Consider the following 21,169-nt stretch of genomic DNA (forward strand, 5'->3'; position numbering starts at 1 on the left):
CATCAAAGAAAGGAACACACAATCTTAGCTAGATGGCAGAGGCAGCCTCACAAGCTTTCCAGAATTTAACAGATACTCAGATTCTTTCCAATTGCTTATGTGTCCCTCACTTCCCCCATTATCTCAGGGCCAATCTGCGTTCATTTGGGATGGGAACGCACCGTTTGCTGGAAGAAATGAAGTCCGTTTAAGACCCCAGGTACAACCCAGAGCCTGGCCAGCCTGCTCCCCAGGCGCAGGGGGAAGGAAGAGGATGATTTAACACCTTCCCACAGATGGGAAGACAAAAAGTACTTGATACACCCAGGCCACGGTGGCTAATTTCACATTTGAACAGTTTCCTTATCACTGGCTTCTTTTTTTCCTCTCCAATCCCTTGTTCAAAAATTCCCTTTATTCTTGGTTGAAAATTTCTCCAAGTGCATCTACCTTAATTATCATAATAAACACAAGGTCTCGAAAGGGGTTAAAAAAGGGTGGTTATGAGTCACCAGAAAAAGAGGAAAGGCTTGTAAAATGCAAAGATGAAGACTCAAGAATCTGGACCACTGGCGTTAAATTGACACCGGAAACATAAAGAGGAAAAGGAAGGAATGGGGAGATTGGTTTTCAGCATGTAAACGAGACTTTCTTTCTCTTGGTGTTATGAAAGTCAGGCTGTAGGTTATGCATTTGATTTGGAAATAGCTTTCCTTGACACAACTTTACACTCAGGTTTCTGAGTCCTCTACAATATTTTTGACAGAGATATATATTCTGAAAGGATGTGCTGCTTATATCACTCATTATTTTATTACTTCCATCAGGGGCGCCTGGGTGGCTCAGTCGTTAGGCGTCTGCCTTCGGCTCAGGTCATGATCCCAGGGTCCTGGGATCGAGCCCCGCATCGGGCTCCCTGCTCAGCGGAGAGCCTGCTTCTCCCTCTCCCACTCCCCCTGCTTGTGTTCCTGCTCTCACTATGTCTCTCTCTGTCAAATAAATACATAAAATCTTAAAAAAAAAAAAAAGTTTATTACTTCCATCATCTGATCAGTCAGATATGATAACAGGTCCACCTTAATCTGGTGATAAGAGTCAGTCTTGGTAAATGTAGTTTCTCAGATATTAGAATATAAAGCATTTTAAAAATGAGCAATAGATTTCTTCAGTCAGAAAAGAAACATGCACATATTATTCACATTTAAAAATAATGTTTGGAAGGCTAAATTATACCATGTAATATTTATAGAACACTTAACTTAGAGTTTCTAAAGTATTTTCGTTTACATGTCATCTGAGTCCCCCAAATCCCTGAGGGAGGCAAAGAGAATATTATAGAGATTTTACTTTTTAAAAATTAAGTTACACGATTACAGCCATCTGAACATAATGCTAAACAGAAAACCATATTCATCTAAATCCTGTTATTCAACCTCTTCCAAAAAACCCTGTTTATTTCAATGAGTTTTTCATGAATATTAGGTATATTGCATAGGGCAGATGCTTGCATAAAAGGCACAGCAAGAGTTGGAAGGTCTGTTTATATCACATCTACATTATTAATTATTATGAATAAATTATAACTGGGATTTAGCTTTTGTTTTTTTTTTTTCCCACTTTGGAAGAGTTCTGGAAAAGGTCACTTATCTAAATATTCAAATTATCCAAATGGAAAACTGTCCAAAAACAGTGTTTTATAATCAGTTAAAAACGCATCCTTGTAATAACAAAGGATTTATCTGCTAGAGTGCAGATACCCATCCAAAAGCTAACAATGTCACTGTGGCCAAACCCCCGTCATCTGGACTGAGTTATACAAATTCTAATTGAGAACGCTGATGTAAGAGATCCAACCCTTACGAGAGATATATATTTTATGGCCCATTCTCTCAATATACAGTACTTATGTTTACTGTAAAGGAAAACCAAGAAATTGGACCCAGAAGATATTGGGCCAGTATCAGTGCCATTATGGGAAAAAGAGTCCTCTGTTTAGTTTCCATCAAAAGCCTGGATGTGTTCCTGAAACTAATGTAAATTGTGTGTCAACTACACTCCAAAAAAAAATAATAATAATAATAAATAAATAAAATATTAAAAAAAGAAAGACTGGGGCACTTGGCTGGCTCAGTCGGTAGAGCATGGGACTTTTGATCTCAGGGTTGTAAGTTCAAGCCCCACATTGGGTGTAGAGATTACGTTTAAAAAATCTTAAAAAAAAGGATGACCGGATGTGTTGTGAAAAATGGGTATGTCAAGAGCATCTCAACTTTTGCTTAGAATTATGGTTTTGGGCAATTTAAAATACATGACAGAGTCACAGAAAGATTAAATTATTCAGTTTGGATCTTTAAAAAGACCCACTAAATGATCTCTCAACAACAGTAACCTTGACCAAGTGAGGTGGGCATGGTTCTGTCAGATGGGTGCTCAGGGTTTCCTAACCAGGGTAGGTCCATGATAAATGCTCCCATGATAATGGAGAAGGCAGACTCCTGATACCAAGTATTAAAATCCCCAGGAGAACGTGATGCGTTTTCAAGACTGTTGAAGACATTCAAATATTACCACATCACTTGGTATTTAAAAGCAATCTACAAGGCTGTGAACTCAGTCTATATGAAGATGCATTCATACCAGTTGGTCTAGATCCATCTCTTGACTGGCCAAGGCCCATTACACTTGGCTTTTGTCTCCCAGGTACACAGTAGAATGGTATCATACTATACAGACACTCATCTGCAGGACTGCATACACTAGGTTAAACATTACAAAGAGAAATATTTGGGGGTGCCTGGATGAGACAGTCGGTTAAGCATCTGACTCTTGGTTTTGGCTCAGGTCATGATTTCAGGGTACTGGGATCGAGCCCCACATTGGGTTCTGTGCTCAGCGTGGAGTCTGCTTGAAATTCTCTCTCCCTCTCCTTCCGCCCCTCCTGCTTGGGCTCTCTCTCTCTAAAATAAATAAACAAAAAGGGAAATATTTGAAATAGTTCAAAATAAATAACATGCAAGATTCTGCCACCTGTTGGCCTCTGTGCACTTTGGTCTTAAGTGAGCATGATCCAAGAGCTACAAATCAGTCTTAGCATACACATCTTGTTAGGTTGAATGAGATTCTGACCACAGCAAGCTGTGTGCAACTTAACAAAGGATTCCACCCCTAAACACAAATCCTTTGTTGCTCAACCCAAAAAACAGCAATTTGATCCTATGCTGGAAAAACAACTCTGCCCTGCTGAGATGGTATTCAAAGTTGCTCATCCCTACGGTCACAATTAACATAGCACCTATCAATGAGTGAGGGACAAATTGGTTAACAAAAAGCAGTAAGTGTACCAGTAACTGCCAAGGTGGTGAGCCAGGCCTTAGGGAAGACCGTAAAAGCGTATTTGTGACTTTAAGACATAAATTTGAGGGTTACAGCCCCCAGCAGCAGTATTCGAGAAAAAAGGAATTCGAACCACACACCATTCCATACACCCTTCATTGTCTCAAAAGAGCCAGCTTTCTATCTCCAGGCAATTAGAAGCCAGCTAAAAGCTTGAGGAACAGCTTTAGGATTTAATAGTTTTAGGAACTGCTTCAACCCCAAAGAAGTTGGGAGTTTTTCATTAAGCAGCAGCAAAATTCCACACCGGAGTGTTAAATTCATAGAAGTGAGCAAACACTTTTTTTTTTTTTTAAGATTTTATTTATTTATTTGACACACAGAGAGAGAGGGAACACAAGCAGGGGGAACAGGAGAGGGATAAGCAGACTCCCCGCTGAGCAGGGAGCCGGATGTGGGGCTCCATCCCAGGACCCCGGGATCATGACCTCAGCTGAAGGCAGACACTTAACGACTGAGCCACCCAGGCGCCCTGAGCAAATAACTTTTTAATGATGACAAGTGTCATCTTGACTAAATGAACTTCTGCCTTCCCAACTCTGTCTCCAAATGCGACTCCATGACACCAGCGCACCCAGTGAATCCTTCCTTCGCTGTCCTCAACCTTCCAGTGTCCTCAAGAAACCATCCAGGACGCCAGTCCTTCCATAAAACATACTCACCGGTGCCCACAACAGCTGAATGTTTGCCCCTGGAAGGCTGGCTGCTCCTATCAGCTCAGTTGTAGACTTCCCAAAAGTTACCTTTGTTCCTTAAATATATGTCAGCTGTACGTGCTACTGGGAATACGGACTTTAATTAAACATTCCAATATGTTGATGAAATACGAGTGCAAAAAGAAAACTGTTCTCGTGAAAATGAAATGAACGCTTTGGAGAGACTCGACAAAGGAGAGTCACAATCGAATTAGGCGGGGACAAAATGCCTGTAAAAGATTGTAGGGGAAATCGTAAAAACGTGGAGGTCTTCTGCAATCAGACTGCCTCCGCAGGGATCTTTAAAGTCTCCATCTAATTTAAAGAATCCCAACATGGACATTCTAGAGGCGGCTTTATGGGTGCGGTCTATGCACGAAAGATGGGGAACGCCAATCTGTGAACTAAGATTCAAAGGGAAGGTCTTGGACCTACATCAAAAGACTGGCTGCTCGGAAAGTTTTCTTTCCAGCGACAAAGGCTGGAAAAAGCGCCGTGGTCGCCACCTACCGAGAAGGAGGGGGCGGGGGGGGGATGGGTGGCCGGCGTAGCCCCCATCTCCGCTGGGGAGAAGAATCGCGAAATCATTCGATCCTGTGCTTTACAGACCCACCTACGACCTCTGGGCTCGAGTTTTGTAAACTTTCGAGTTTCACTTAGGTGAAGGGCAGTGTCTCATTATCGAAATTCGAGACCTCAAGTTGGAAAGCGAAAGAATAAGCGGGGTGGCAGGGGGAGAGGTTTCGGTCAAATTTCTCCGCGGTTGACAGAACAAAACGCACGGGCTACAAGACAGGTTTTCTGCTCTCACTCCGTGGCTTCCCCTCAACTTTGCTTCTAAATGTTGAGTGAGGGAGCGTGAGGAAAGCCTGGGGGGTGGGTATGAGTAAATAAAAACAGGAGCGTCCCCTCCCGTCGCCCGTCCAAAGTTGGGGCAACAGTCTCTTTCGGCCGCTTTGGAGGCAAGCTTTCAAAACTAACAGAGGAGTTCTTTGTGTCCCCGAGGGTGGTGCAGGGCGGAGGAAGTCCCTTGGCGGAGCACGAAGAGGGGCAGGCCGGCCTGGGGCTCCCGGCCTTTGCCGTGTTCCGGCCTCGCAATCGGCAGGGAATCTCGGGTGCAAGAGTGCGAGCCCTGCACGGTGGCTGAGGCTGGCTGCATCGCCGCACGGAGCAAGCGAGGGCTACCCCCGGCCTAGATAGGCGCCCCGCGCCCCGGCTCCCCTCCCCCACCCGAGCGGCCGCGCAGGCCCCAGGTGCAGCCATGTTCTTGCTCCCACCACCCGCGCCTCCATTGACAGTCCTTGCCGGAGAGGGCCGGGCGCTGCGCTCGCCGCGTCCTCGGGTTCGGGGCTCGCCCGCGCGAGGCTTCCTGGGAGTCGTAGTCCACCGCCCCCGCCGTCGCGTTGGTGGGGACGAATCAGAAACTACAACTCCCGCTGGGCGGCGCTGCAGGTGCGCACGCGCAGCGCGCCTTCGAGGAACAAAAAAAAAAAAAAAAGGAGGAGGAGGAGGAGGGTGAGAGAGAAGCTCGGAGAGCAGAGAAAAGGGGCCACCGATCGCCCCCCCGCTTCCCCGCACGCGCTCTCTAGCTGAGGCCGCCCGCCTGCCGCGGTTATCCCGGCCTCTCCTTCGGTCCCCTGTGATCGGATCTAGGCGCTGAGCGAGGCCCTGCCGGGGCGGCCATGCGGCGGTGACAGGAGCTCGGCCGAGACGCCCGGGCCCCTCGCCCTCTCACCTCCTGCCCGCTCGCCCGCTCGCCTCAGCCCGAAGCTGCTCCGCCGCGGCCGCAGCTCGCGCGCGGCCCACACTCGCTTCCCTTCGGCTCGCCCAGCCCCGGCGCTGCCTGGAGGCGGCTGCACTCGGGTGAGTCCCTGTCGCCTCATCCCCCGTCCCCCGCCCCGGTTGCCATCACGAGCAGGGCCTTTATTTGAGACGCGCCCCCTCCGGGGCCTGCACAGACTGGGGTCTGTCGGCGGCCGTGTTGGGGTACCTGGTCCCCCACCCCCCCCCGGGCCGCCGGCGTTGGGGGTGGGGCAGGAGCAGACGCGGTCGCGGGGGACGACAGTTGCACGCGCGCGCTTGGGTGCGCGTGGGGGAGGGGCGCGCGCGCCGGCGCTGCGTGGGGGGGCCTCACGCGTGAGGCCCGCGCGCGAGCGAGCCTGCGGGCTGCGCATGCCCGGCCGCTGATTGGCCGTCTCGGGCGGTGCGGGTGCGCGCGCGGTGCCAGGCCGAGCCGTGGGGTCGCGCTCGGCCTGGTGTCTCCGGGGCTCGTGCGCCCGGGCAGCAGACGCGCCGGATTGGCCGGCGGGCGGCCGGGGCGGCGCTGCCGCGCTGCCTGGTTACTGCGGCCGGCGGGCAGGCGGGCCCGGGAGCGCCGCCCCTCCCCGCCCCCGCTCCTCCCCGCCCCTGTCCGCGCCCAGGTGGAGCCAGGAGTGGGCTTTGTCCCGGGCCCGGCCGGCGCGCCGGCCCCGCGGGGCCTGTTCTTGGGGGGAAATAAGCACAATGACCGGAAGGAAAACCTCAGCCTTCAGGCCATGAAAAGAAGCCGTCCGGATTCCGCCAGCACCCAGACGGGGTTTCGGGGAGGGAAGAAGATAGAAAACTGTCCTCCTTACCCTCCTCCCTCCCCCCCGTCCACTTTATTCCAAGTTTTGCCCTTTAATAAAGCAAGTTGTTTTTTTTTTTTTTTTTTTTAAATGTGGTTTTGCGGCAATTGGCTGAGAATGTTCGGATGTCTAGTTCCGTTCGAGCATTGCTCGCTCCTGCTGATGCGGGACTCCGTGCAGACTTCTCACTTCTTTGCATTCAACTTCGCTGCAGACAATAGCTTGATGGGCCGAAGAGTAGTCTTTGGGCGTTCGGGAATCAGAAGGGGAAGTTAGTTTGCAAATGAGGGTGCATCGGAGTGCTCTGAGGAGGCCGAGCTTTCTCCCGAGGCTAAGGCCTACGACTGGGAATGACACTTTATTTACTACTACGTCTGTATATTTGTTTTGTCAGTTTTTCAGCCCCAGAGTTCTACTGCCGGGCGCTTTCCTTTTTCCTCCTCCTTTGGACCTTGGCTCACACCTTTCGGCTGGAAGGGCTTTTTCTTCTTTTCAGGCTTTGGAACTCTTTTCTTGTTCCTGTGCAATCGCTGAAAGCCGTCTCTTGCATTGTTCGGTCAGAATTTGTTCTTTCTTCGTACGGTGTCCCCATCAACTTGTGTGGCCCTTCTAGGAGGGTATCTTTATTTCCCCTATGAGTGTGTTTGGTTCTTCCCTGTGTACTCGTGTCTGCCTAGTCAGTGGGTAGGAGGGGTGGGGATTAGGATTAAGCCTTTTCCGCCTTTTGTCTCCCCAGTGTACAAACCGTCAAAGGGCCTTGCATATAGTCGTAACAACAGCTAACGTTTGGATGATGTTTCCTAAGTGCCCGGCATCCCTCTTAAGCACTTAACGTGTATTTTCTTACTTGATCTTCAAAACAACCCCCTAATTCCCTTGTGTAGATGAGGAACAAGTCTAGAGAAGCTGAATAATTTACTCTTGATTACTCAGCAAGTCAACCTTGACTCCAAGATTTGAGCCTAGGCAATATGACTCTTAACCCCTAAGCCAGTGGCTTTCCAACTCCGGAGCATCAGCAACCCCTGGAGGGCTAGTTAAAACACAATTGCCAGGCCCCACCCCAGACTTTCTGATTCTGCAGGTCTGGGGTGCGGCCCCATCATTTGCATTTCTAACTAGTTCGCCCTGCTGCTACAAGGAAGGCACTTTGAGAGCCATTCACCACGGTGAAAAATTAAGTTATGAGTGCGGGAAATTTATTCTAGATTTCCTTTAACGAAATTAAAAGTTCAGTAAGTCTCAGGTTTTATTTTTTATTTATTTATTTTTAAAGATTTTATTTATTTATTTGACAGAGAGATAGCACAAAGTAGGCAGAGAGGCAGGCAGAGGGAGAGGGAGAAGCATGCTCTCCGCTGAGCAGGGAGCCCGACATGGGGCTCAATCCCAGGACCCTGGGATCATGACCTGAGCGGAAGGGAGATGCTTACACTGAGCCACCCAGGCGCCCCTAAGTCTCAGGTTTTAAAAGGAGCCATGGATTTAAGTACAGGGTAAAATTAGAAACCTCAATAATCTTGGCTTTTTTTTCACTCTGAATCATTTTTTAATTTATTTATCACACTGGCATTTATTATTTCCTCCCAGAGATGGCTGAAGCATCCTGTCCCACCACCGAATCTAGTCTGGAAACCCTGAAAGATGTGATAGGGCCTGAGTGTGACACTGAGATGGGGAAGGTGCTGATCACCTGTAGCCCTGAATCTCCCCCCACCCCCTCCCAAGCCCCAGGCACGTCCAGCGATTTGGTTTACTTTTTTCTCTTTCCTTTTTTTTTTTTCTTATGTTTTTTTAAGTAGGCTCTAGGCCCTACATGGGGCTTGAACTCAGGATCCTGAGATCAGCAGTTGCATGCTGCACTGACTGAGCAGCCAGGTGCCCAATTTGGTTTACTTTAAAAATGACTACAAAGGGGGCACCGGGGTGGCTCAGTTGTTAAGTGTCTGCCTTCAGCTCAGGTCATGATCCCAGGGTCCTGGGATCGAGCCCGGCATCCGGCTCCCCGCTCGGCGGAAAGCTTGCTTCTCCCTCTCCCACTCCCCCTGCTTGTGTTCCCTCTCTCGCTGTGTCTGTCTCCATCAAATAAATAAATAAAATCTTAAAAAAAAATGACTACAAAGACTGTCCTTAAAATGTAGGTTTCTGAGGTTCTTTTTCTTGGGGCACAAGTCTTGAGAAAGATTTTTTAGTTTATTATAATGGATTTCTTTCTGGAGAAAGTAACTCAAATTAGGTGGGAGGAATGTTCTGTCATTTTTGATGATCCGTAGATGGATCGTGTGTTCCAAAACAAAACATAAAAGACAAGGGCCCTTCTCCAGGTTGTTATTAAAGGAGCCGTAAATAAGACACTGAGAGATTACTAAACACTTAACCTTTCCAGTTATTACTGCTGGCTAGCTTATGCACTGCATTCCACCTGATTCAGTTCTAACATGGTCTCTTCATTGAAAACATGCGTTTTTAAATATTGCGGTTCTCTTCATAACTGCGGTGTGGTATAATTCACATGATATTGTTTTGACCACTGGCTTAAACAGATGCTGATCAAGTGATTTTTGTGTATGTGTAAGGGAAAAAATTTTCTGAATAGTTGAGAAGTAATACTCTGAGAACAGTAGCAGAAATACTGTTTTTAGCAATACGTTAGAGGCAATTTACCTGAAAGGTAATTGCCAAGAATTTTATCAGTAGCAGTCTACTAATGATCACTGGTAGCATTTTTCTTCAAAAGTTGTATACATTCATTGGGTGAAGCTTATTCATTGTTACTAACTGAAAGAAAGTTGGATATGCAGTCAGTCATTTGGTTATAATTGTGAAGTTGAGATTGCTTGTAATCAAGGTGGTTTAAATGGCAACATAGCAACATGCAGAATATTCAGTTGGTCAGAGTGTAGCCTGAGGTGACTTGCCGGGGGGAATAAAATTGAGAATTAGTATTTAAAGGATGTAAGTACAGTGGAAAAATGATGTGGATAAAATCATCCCAGGTGCTGAAGGTGGTATCTTGATACTCAATTTCCACTCTTTTTTGTCCTTTACCATTTTCTCCCTTGCCTGTGCTTTGCTGGAACTCTCACCACTGCAGTTTTTTCCTGTTTTTGTTTTCTTTCATTCTCTTTGTTTCTACAGTCCTTGTCTTTCTCCCCAGGCTTAATTTGTGTTTTCTTTCTGGCACTTACTTATTCCTCTGCTTTTTCCACTTTGGCCTAGTGGGAACATAAGAGAAAGTTCGAAATAGCCAGGGATTTTCAGAGTTGATGGGAGAATTCACTCACTGTTCCTTGGTTGTAACTTGATTGAAAACCAGAGTACTTTTGGGGCGCGTGGGTGGCTCAGTTCATTGAGGGTCAGACTCTTGGTTTCTGCTCAGGTCGTGATCTCAGGGTTGTGAGATCGAGCCCCGCGTGGGGCTCAGCATGGAGTCGGCCTGAGGATTCTCTCTCCCTCTCCGCTCCTCCCCAGCTCCTGTTCTCTCTCTCTCTCATAAATAAAATCTTTAAAAACCCCCAAAACTATAGAGAATTTTTTTTTTAAAGATTTTTATTTATTTATTTGACAGAGAGAGAGAGCGAGAGCAGGAACACAAGCAGGGGGAGTGGGAGAGGGAGAAGCAGGCTTCCTGCCGAGCAGGGAGCCCGATGTGGGACTCGATCCCAGGACCCTGGGATCATGACCTGAGCCGAAGGCAGACGCTTAACGACTGAGCCACCCAGGCGCCCAACTATAGAGGATTTTTAAAGAATTCGTTTATTTAAAATGTAATTTAAGAGGCAAAATGAGTTTATAACTGTGAGAGAAGAATATGACTTAGTGTGGTTCTAATAGACATAGGTTCCAAAATCAGACTGCCTGGATTCAAATCCTGGCTCATGCTGCTTCTGGTTGTTACCGTGAGCAATTCACTTCACCTTTTTGTGCCTCATTTTCCCTATTTTAAAAAAAGTAGGAATGATGATGAGAGAACCTTGTTTCTCTTACAGGTTGTTGTGAAGATTGAAAGTGCTTGGGACTGGCGAACAATAAGCATTCAGTAAATATTACCATAAAAATACTGTGTTGAATACTTCTGAGAAATTGAATTTTCTAAGGAAATAAAAATTGTCCCAGTAATATTGACTACAAGGTTAATCTCCCCAAACCGAAGAATATAAGTTCTGGAAAGGCAAGGACTTCTTGGGATTTTTTCCTTGTGACTGTTAAATTGTTTTGTTCTTGTAGGAGGGCAAAGGAAATAATGGTTCTTTTTTTTTCCGCTTAAAGTACAGGTATGAAATTATATTGTAGAATTATATACGTAATTCTACAGAGTAGTGAAGAGTTTGGTTTTATTTAGGGTATCTGCCTCAAACAAGCTGAGAAACTATGAATTTGCGTAATGGAGATGAAACATGTCTACCTTGTGAATAGTGAATTTTATAATTGGAAAATAGCCTTCTGGAACTGCTTGCTCAACACATAAATTCACTGCGCCTATTTTCTGTCTTCAGCCCTCACTAGTTTTAGAGGTAGTAACCTCTTTCCCTACTGGTGATGTTGACGTATTTGAGATAGAAAGTAGTAAAGGAGTTGAAAGGTAGTCGTAATTTCTTGGCTTTTGCAGGGCAATTAAAGGAGGTAAGAAAATCTTAGCTATTTTATTTGTGGCCAGGCACCAAGCACTTCAATTACATTATTTCATCGATAATTTGACAAAGAAGGATGACAGCATATATTATGCCCACTTTATAAGTGAGGAAATAGAAATTGACCCTGGTTCTGGAATGAGTTTGAAAATTGGCTGAACGGTTATCAGGAAATCCGTTAGCTTCACTTTTTCCTCTTGTTCTTTCTCTTTCTGCCACTTTAAGCATATTTAAGCCTTTTTTTATGTATAGCATTTTTTATTCAGTGGCACTGATTATGTTCAAAATGTTGTACAGGGGCGCCTGGGTGGCTCAGTTGGTTAAGCGACTGCCTTCGGCTCAGGTCATGATCCTGGAGTCCCGGGATCGAGTCCTGCATCGGGCTCCCTGCTCGGCGAGTCTGCTTCTCCCTCTGACCCTCCCCCCTCTCATGTGCTCTCTCTCTCTCTCATTCTCTCTCTCAAATAAATAAAAAAAAATCTTAAAAAAAAAAAAAGTTGTACAATCATCACTACTATTTGTAAGATCTTCTTTTCACCCCAAATAGAAACTGTACCCATTAAGCAATAACTCGTCATTTCTCCTCTCCCCCAGTCTCTGGTAACCTCTAATATACTTTCTATCTCTGTGAATTTGCCTGTTTTATTCTTTATACTTACTTGTTTATTTATTTATTTATTTTTAAGTAGGCTCTACGCCTAACATGGGGCTTGAACTCACAACCCTGAGTTAGGACTCGCATGCTCTACTGACTGAGTCAGCCAGGGGCCCCTTGCCTGTTTTAGATATCTCTTTTAAAGTGGAATTGACAGTGTTAGTCATTTTGTGTGTGGTTTATTTCACTTAGCATATTGGTTTCAAGGTTCATCTATGTTGTACCCTGTGTCAGAACTTCATTTCTCTTTATGGCTGAATAATGTTCCATTATGTAGTATACAACATTTTATTTGTACTTTCATCTGCTGATGGACGTTTAGATTGCTTCTGTCTTTTGGCTGTTATGGATATGCAGGTGTGGACATTGGTTCACCAGTGTGTTTTGAAGCCTGTTTTCAAATCTTGTGTATATACTCAGGAGTGGAATTGCTGGATCATTGTTTTTCTTTTTAGTGCTTTTTTTGGAGCAGAAGAATTTGGATAGATCTGAACAAATCTCCCAATAGTGTAGAAAACCCACGTAAAATGCATTTGTCCCCTTTGTAAAGAATAGATTTGTGTCTGCCATTTCCACCATGAACACCTCTTTCTTTCAAGTGGTTCTGCATAGTGATAAAAAAAAGGTTGTAAACTATACATACCACAGAACTTGACCGTTTTTCATTTATAGTTTACTTATTTTTAGTCTATTGTTAATTATTATGATAGCTACATAATATTTATAATATACTACAAAGAAATCATATCAGTAATCATTTTAACCGTTTTTTAAAACTTTTTTTTTTTAAGTAGGCTCCATGCCCAACATGGGGCTCGAACTCATGACCGGCCCTGAGATCAAGAGTCGAATGCTCTACCGACTGAGGAAGCCAGGCGCCCATTTTAACCATTTTTAAGTGCATAGTTCAGGGGCATTAGGTACAATCACATATGTTGTTGGAACCATCACATCTCACAGGACTTTTTCTTTTTTTTTTTAAGCTTTTATTTATTTATTTGAGAGAGAGAGAGAGCAGGGGGAGGAGTAGAGGGAGAGGGACAAGCAGACTCCCCGCTGAGCCTGGAGCCCCATGCAGAACTCCATCCCACAACCCTGAGATCATGACTTGAGCCAAAACCAAGAGTTGGTAGCTCAACCGACTGAGCCACCCAGGCGCCCCTGGGACTTTATCTTCCTAACCTGAAACTGCCCATTAAACAACAATCCAGGTTTCCCCTTACCCCAGCCCCTTGCACTCAACTGTTCTACTTTCTGCCTGTAATTTTGATGATTTCAGGGACCTCGTAAGTACAGTATTTGTCCTTCCCTGACTGGTTTGCTTCACTTAGCATAGTGTCTTCAAGATTCATCCATGTTATAGGATGTGTCAGAATGTCCTTCCTTTTTATTTATTTTATTTTTTTAAGATTTTATTTATTTATTTGATAGAGTGTGAGCAAGAGAGAGCATGAGTGGGTCAGAGGGGCAGAGGGAGACGGAGAAGCAGGCTCCCCGCTGAGCAGGGAGCCCGACTTGGGGCTCGATCCTAGGACCCTGGGACCATGACCTGAGCCGAAGGCAGACGCTTAACAACTGAGTCACCCAGGTGCCCCCCCAAAACCCACTATTAAGAATTTAAAAAGGAAGGACGGGGCGCCTGGGTGGCTCAGTTGTTAAGCGTCTGCCTTCGGCTCAGGTCATAATCCCAGGATCCTGGGATCGAGCCCCATGTAGGGCTCCCTGCTCAGCGGGAAGCCTGCTTCTCCCTCTCCCACTCCCCCTGCTTGTGTTCCTGTTCTTGCTCGCTCTCTCTGTCACATAGATATATAAAATCTTTAAAAAAAAAAAAAAATAGTGGTTTTTGGATTTTTGTTTTTTTTATAGAGTGGCCAAAGAAATAATTTTTTGAAACTACTGTGTTGATTATATTATAGTATAATTGTAGAAGCAGAGAGGAGTGAAGAGTTCAATCCAATTTAGGTATTTGGTTAAAGTGAGCCCTGGTTAGAGTCTGTGAAGATTGCTGATTGTATGGGTCTCATCCTTTTGAGGATAGCTGTGTGAGTTTGGATTCCATTTGCATGCATAGTCCTTAGCTTAGTATTTTTTACAGTAAGTAAAAAATTATTTTCTGGGACCTGGGTGGCTCAATTGGTCGGGTGTCCATTTCTTGATCTCGGCTCAAGTCTTGAACCTCAGGCTTGTGAGTTCAAGCTCCACTTTGGGCTCCACACTCAGTGTGGAGCCTATTTTAAAAAATGATTAAAAAAAATAATAATAAAAAATAAAAAAAAATGATTTTTATCATGTCTGTTGCTTCTGTAAAGCTTTTAGAATACTTTTTCTAGGGTGTGTTGTAAAACAGTGGGGTAGTCACTTAACCAGATAATCACTTTTTGAGTCTATTTATTTCATAATTTTTCCCTTTATTTATAGCCTTTATCTGTAGGAAAAACATTTTTTTTAACAATGGTATTTAAGAACCCAGCTTTTTTTTTTTTTATAGTTTTTTTTTTTTTTTTAAGATTTATTTATTTGAGGGCGCCTGGGTGGCTCAGTTGGTTAAGCGTTTGTCTTTGGCTTGGGTTATGTTCCCAGGGGCCTGAGATCGAGTCCCGCATCGGGCTCCCTGATCCGTGGGGAGCCGGCTTCTGTCTCTGCCTCCCTCTCTCTCTCTGTCTCTCATGAATAAAGAAATAAAATCTTAAAAAAAAAAAAAAGATTTATTTATTTGAGAGAGAGAGCGTGAGCACGAGCAGGGGGAAGAGGCAGAGGGAGAGGGAGAAGCAGACTCCCATCTGAGCAGGGAGCCTGACTCTATCCCAGGACCCTGAGATCATGACTTGAGCCGAAGGCAGGTGCGCAACCGACTGAGCCACCCAGGCGCCCCAGAACAGTTTCCTTATACTAGCAAAATGAGTGGCTGTATTCACTCTTGATCTTCTATGTTTTAAGCTTTGGAGAAGGGATCCCTTATTGTTTTTGGAGCAGTGCTTACTCACTTACCCAGCTTGTTGAGGGCCGCCTGGGTGTGTTAGCTCTTCTGCGAAGCCTCAGGACACGGTCTGTTTCTTGGAAGATACTGGTCGGGGCAGATTATGTTGTTGAGAGCTTCAGGATAAAGACTGTGAAGTTGAGTGTGTGTATTCATTCTAGTTTCTTTGTTTTAGATATTTGGAGTAAGGTGACTTTTTAAAGTTAAATTTAAAACAGTTTTTGAGGACCACATTTGATGTAAACACGTGCATGCTTTTTTTTTTTTAAGATTTATTTATCTGAGAGAGACGGGGAGTGCGCATTTGTGAGCTTGTGCTCAGAGGGAGAGGGAGACAAGCAAACTCCCCGCTGAGCAGGGAGCCTGACGCAGGGCTTGATCCCAGGACCCTGAGAACTTGACCTGAGCCGAGGTCAGATCCTTAGTTGACTTGAGCCATCCAGGCACCTCCACATGCAAGCTTTAAAAACATTTCAAAGCAGTGATTATTGTATACCTTAAAAGTACACAATGTTAGATGTCAATTATTATCTCAATGAAGTTGGGGAAAATAGATGGGGAAAAAAGCAGTGATTTATTTTGACACTTTTCTCATTAGTTTTCCTGCCCCATGAGACGATAGGTTATTTTATTTAGTGGTAATTAAAGCAACTAGTTGGGAAATTTTCATTTTATCAGACTTGGATTTGGAGAGTTTATATGTAAATAAATAGATACCATTACATATGTGTTTTAAAAGTAACTATTTTAATGAAATTTTAATTTTTATTTTTTAAAGATTTTATTTATTTATTTGAGAGAGAGAATGAAAGACAGAGAGCACGAGAGGGAAGAGGATCAGAGGGAGAAGCAGACCCCCCGCCGAGCAGGGAGCCTGATGTGGGACTCGATCCTGGGACTCCAGGATCATGACCTGAGCTGAAGGTAGTTGCTTAACCAACTGAGCCACCCAGGTGCCCTGAAATTTAAATTTTTAAACGGTTAATTTAGTGAATGCTTGTGTGAAACTCCAGCAGGTACTTAACTTACATTCTGATAACTTTGTGGTAAGTACACATATTATTGTCATTTTCCAGAGTAGGAAGTTTGAGGTTCAAGAATCCCAAGGTCAGTCATATCTAGTACTGGAGATAGAACTTGAATTCAGAACTTTGGTCTCATTCCAAAATTGGTGTTCATAGTAGCTTTGCTCTGTTGCCTGCCATCTGTGAACAGTGCATTAAGAAAAAATAAAGATGGGACTTTGTAGAGCATAGTTACTTGATTTTCATTTCCTGTTCCCATTCGTACAAAGTTAGAAAAAGAACAAGTGATCCAGGGGTGCCTAGGTGGCACAGTCATTAAGCGTCTGCCTTCAGCTCAGGTCAGCTTGTGTTCCCTCTCTCACTGTGTGTCTCTCTGTTAAATAAAGAATACTTCATCCAGCTTTCCCAGTCCTAAATAATTTTTAAATTTGTAATAAGGTCAAAGGGATACATTCTTGGTGTGTTGGTAGAACAAGATCTGGACTACCAATTTAAAAGGGTAAGTTATACATTTGCAAACATTTTCTCTTGAACTGTGGTGCCAAGAAAAGTTGCCAATCTTCCTGAGTAGCTGATACGGGTTATTGATTGATCGATTGATTGATTGGTTTGTTTTTCAAGGACATTGCTTTGGCTACTTGTGAGGCTCAGGACTGAAATTGTGACCCATCAGTTGGGCAGATCCTCTTTCTCTGGCTTCATTTTATTATTTTGTAATTCTTCCTTTCACCTGGCTTTTTTAAAAATAAAATTTAGCTATTTTTGTTAGGTATCTCAACATGTTTTTCAAAATATGGTGGAGAAGGGTGTTAAGTTTTAAGCATAAATATAACTGCTACAGATCATTTTTTTCTTTCTTTTTTTTTTTTTTAAGATTTTATTTATTCATTTATTTGAGAGAGAGAGCACATGAGAGTGGGGAGGGTCAGAGGGAGAAGCAGACTCCCAGCTGAGCAGGGAGCCTGATGTGGGACTCTGTCCTGGGACTTCAGGATCATGACCTGAGCCGAAAGCAGTCGCCCAACCAAATGAGCCACCCAGACGCCCTGTTACAGATCATTTCAAATCTTAACCTTTCAAATGTATTTTGTTTCTTGAGAGATCGCTTGGGTTTTACTGGCATGGTTACCAGCTTTATTGCAGTAGATAGAAATGAAGAATTAAGCATCTTAAAATGTAAGCAAAGCCAGCTATCAAAACTTAAAAGCCTTGACTAAAAAATCCATCTTGAGCAAAGGTTCATCTTAGGGATTTCTAGTTTTTTTTCTAAGCATTTGCCATTACATAGAATTTCTAAAATTAATGAAAGTTAAACTAAAATGGGCTCTTTGGCTCTGTTTCTCTTGTCTGCTGAAGTATATATGTTCAGTATATGTTACTATATTAATATAAATTGTGATACTTTATATTCTGTTATGAAATGTTTGTGAAATGGAACCTCTGAATGAAGCACTAACCTGATTTTCTTCCCTTTGGAAAATACCTATTAAGCCTGTGGAGTTAAACCCTTAGCAACGTGAATTAAAATATCCCTCTGTGATAATGGGCAAAGAATAAGGGAATTCTGGGAGTTAAGGTCCAAGTGTAGTGTCTGGTGAACTGATCTTATCCGAGATGTTACATCCAATTCTGGGACCTTGCCTGGAGAAACTGGAATACTTTGAGGATGGTGTAGTAAAGGTAAAGGATGTTACAAGGACAGCACAGGACAGACCGCTGCTTAGTTTAGAGATGAGCATGTGAAGGAGCACTATGCATTGAAAGGGCTTTTTTGTAGGAGGATACCACAGGGACAGATTTGATCTATTAGGAGGACTAATACTAAACCAGACCCGTGATTGCATATTGTTAATTTAAAATTAGCAAGGTCAGGGTGCCTGGCCGGCTTAGTCCGTGGAGTGTGCGACTCTTAGATCTTGGGGTTGTAAATGGAGCCTCACATCGGGTGTAGAGATTACTTAAATAAAATCTTTTTTTTTATTCATTAAAATATTTATTGAGAAGCTAGGGAGATACAAAAGTGATTAAAACATCGTCAAAGAGGTGAGGCAAATGCACACATCATAGAAAGCCAAGTGTAAGGGGGTCACTGAATCACAGCAGTCTAAAGAAAAGTGCTTTAGGAGATTAAGAATGAGATTGCTTCCAGTAAACAAATAAAATGTTAAAAAAAAAAAAAGCAAGCTCTCTGTTGGAGGATAGGTCAAATCTTGGGGTGCCTTTAGAGAGTTGGGCAAGAATACCAGTAACAAGTAACATTTTTGGGGTGCTTTTTAGAAAAGCATTTACTGTTCTTTTTCTTTTCTTTTTTTTTTTTTTAAAAGCATTTACTGTTCTAAGCACTGCTTACATTAGGGCACTTTTTAATCTTCACAGCAATCCTGTGTTCCAAGGTCGGCAGGCACCATCAACCTAAGCAGTCGGATTCAGAGCCCATGCTCTTAATTATCACGTTATACTAATTTCCAGTTCTGATATTAATGTTTAAAGTATAGGTAATGATATTAATGATAAACTAGTAATTTTACTTAACTGTTACTAAACAGGATAGCTACAGGGTTGAAAATCATGTGAACTTACCTGGGATCAAATTATTGATTACACTTTCTGAATTAGGCATTTTAGCCAGTGATCTGCTATTTGATAGCCTTCATTGTGACTAAGTTTAGTATTGAGGGGAAAACATCAGCCAGGAGCTTAGGATTCATTGTTGAACTCAGCACGTGTCGGGAGTGCCAGGCACTGTGTTGGTGCTGGGGTGACGGGATTATCCCCCCAGTCTAGTGTACAGACACACACCGTGAATAGCAAATACTGTCCAAATTAAAAGCCTCCGGTTTACCAGTTGTGTGCGGTCTGTAGAGAAGTTTGATAACCTTTTAAGTTAAGTGTAGTGTGTGTGCCTTCACTTCCGGGCTCTTTTACCTTCATGAGTTTCTAGTCATTCCCTCCTTCAAATGCAAAAAGAAAGAAAAACAGCCCATTTCCAGTTTTATTTAGCTAATGGAGACAAATTGTAATCAGTAATTTACTATTTAATGTCCTTTGCCTTTCTCCTGATTTAAACATTCTGCCTACCTTTGACAGTAAAAGCAGCAAGACTTAAACACCCCTGAGATAAGGCAAAAGTAGAAAAATTTTGATTAGCTTATTAGCACATATGCACTTAGTGCTTTAAAAATTATTTGGGACGCTCTTAAACTGACAAAATAGTTACAAGAACAACAATATACCCCTCACCCAAAAACCCCATTCAGGTTTTGCCAGGTGTCACTTTTTTTTTTTTTTTTAAAGATTTTATTTATTTGAGAGAGAGAGCATGAGAAGGGGTTCCAGAGGGAGAGAGAAGAGAGGGAGAAGCAGACTCCCCTCTGAGCAGGGAGCCTGATGTGGGGCTCGATCCCAGGACCCCAGGATCATGACCTGAACTGAAGGCAGCCTCTTAACCAACTGAGCCACCCAGGCACCCCGCCAGATGTCACTTTATAGCAAAAGGGTCTGTATAATCCAGGATCACATTTTCACCCAGTTGTCTTCTCTCTCTAATACACCTCACTTTATAACAGTTCCTTAGCCTTTGAATTCGGTGCCCTTGACCTTCTTGAAGATGTAGTCATTTTACAGAATGTCCCTCAACTTGGATTTGTCTGATGTATTTAGGCAGGAATATCACAGTGTTCTCAGTACATTCTGTTGGGTGGGACATGAGGTCTATTTGTCCCTGACTAGTGTTAACTTTGATCACTTGGTGTGTGCCACGCTTTACTTTGTTAATAAGTATTTTGTATGGCAATACTTCGGGGATAATGAAACTCTTTTTTAGAATTAAGGATTTTTTCTTCTCTTGAGGCTGGGGATTTTAATTTGTTAGCATGAAGGTTAGCACATGGACCTAAAAATCCCATTATAGTTTTTGTCTAAGTCTCTTTGAAACTGAATGTTTTTCTGGAATTTAAATATTGTGAATAGTGGAATTTGGGAAACATTAAAAATCAGATTAAATTTTACAGGGTCACCTGGGTGGCTCAGTCATTAAGTGTCTGCCTTCAGCTCAGGTCATGATCCCAGGGTGCTGGGATGGAGCCCTGTGTCGGGCTCCCTGCTTGGATGGAAGCCTGCTTCTCCCTCTTCCTCTCCCCCTGCTTGTGTTCCCCCTCTCACTGTGTATCTGTCAAATAAATAAATAAAATCTTTGAAAATAAATAAATAAAATCTTTTAAAAAATAAATTTTACAGTAGATGGTGTGGTTTGAAAGAACATGGAGAATTAAGAACAGTCAGATCTCAATTAGATTGTACTTAATAATTCTGTAATCTCGAGCAGTTTACCTTGTTTTTCCGTTATAAGCTGTTCTTACGTTAAAAAAAGTTCTGCTTTGTAAAATGTGTCAGGCAAATGCCCTGCTTTGGTAATAAACACATCAAGTTAATTTCTTTGGTATCCCTCAGAAGACAAATTAATAGGGTCAGCGAATGTCTTCTGTAGAAGCTACTAAGTAGACATAATTAGAACAAATGGTAACATATTGAAAGAAATTTAAGACACAAATTCTGTGTTTGCAATCCGAACTCATTATAGTAAATGTACACTGACATTTTAGGGATGAATGTTTCCTCTCCTGAGAAACAGATTACTTAGCTTTTACTACTTAGTAATTATAGGTACAACATGGAGGTATTAAATGCCATCAATTTCAGAGGTAAAAAGATTTACGCAGCCTAGAAGAGTGTTGGAATATAGTATTATATGATGACCTAAATTAATTTTAATGCAACTGAATCTTGTTTAGGATAAAGTCAGCTGATTGAACTATTAGATCCTTTCCATTTATTTTCGGCACCGTTATGACAAAATGTGTAACATCTTAGATGATGAATTTTAACTTTTCTGTTTGTACTCATCATTTTGAGGAAATTTCTTTTTTTTTTTTTAAGATTTTATTTATTTATTTGACAGAGAGAGACACAGCGAGAGAGGGAACACAAGCAGGGGGAGTGGGAGAAGGAGAAGCAGGCTTCCCGCGGAGCAGGGAGCTGATGCGGGGCTCGATCCCAGGGTCCTGGGATCATGACCTGAGCCAAAGGCAGACGCTTAACGACTGAGCCACCCAGTTGCCCCTGAGGAAATTTCTTTTTTTTTTTTTTAAAGATTTTATTTTTTTTATTTATTCGTGAGAGACAGAGAGAGAGACAGAGGCAGAGGGAGAA

At 43.3% G+C, this 21,169-nt stretch overlaps 1 protein-coding gene across 9 annotated transcripts in view; it reads left to right on the plus strand.

Moving 5' to 3' along the window:
* Positions 1 to 5,564: 5,564 nt before the first annotated feature.
* Positions 5,565 to 21,169, plus strand: part of GTF2I (general transcription factor IIi) — a 108,399-nt gene continuing 92,794 nt past the window's right edge. For all 9 annotated transcript variants that reach the window (XM_034988688.1, XM_034988690.1, XM_034988693.1 and 6 more), the window contains exon 1: positions 5,565 to 5,930. The gene's annotated coding sequence lies outside the window, so the exon portion shown is untranslated. The remainder of the gene's footprint in view (positions 5,931 to 21,169) is intronic.

Source organism: Mirounga leonina, unplaced genomic scaffold, assembly GCF_011800145.1.
Source record: "Mirounga leonina isolate KUSES-001 unplaced genomic scaffold, KU_Mleo_1.0 Mir_454, whole genome shotgun sequence".
Classification (NCBI taxonomy): Eukaryota; Metazoa; Chordata; class Mammalia; order Carnivora; family Phocidae; genus Mirounga; species Mirounga leonina.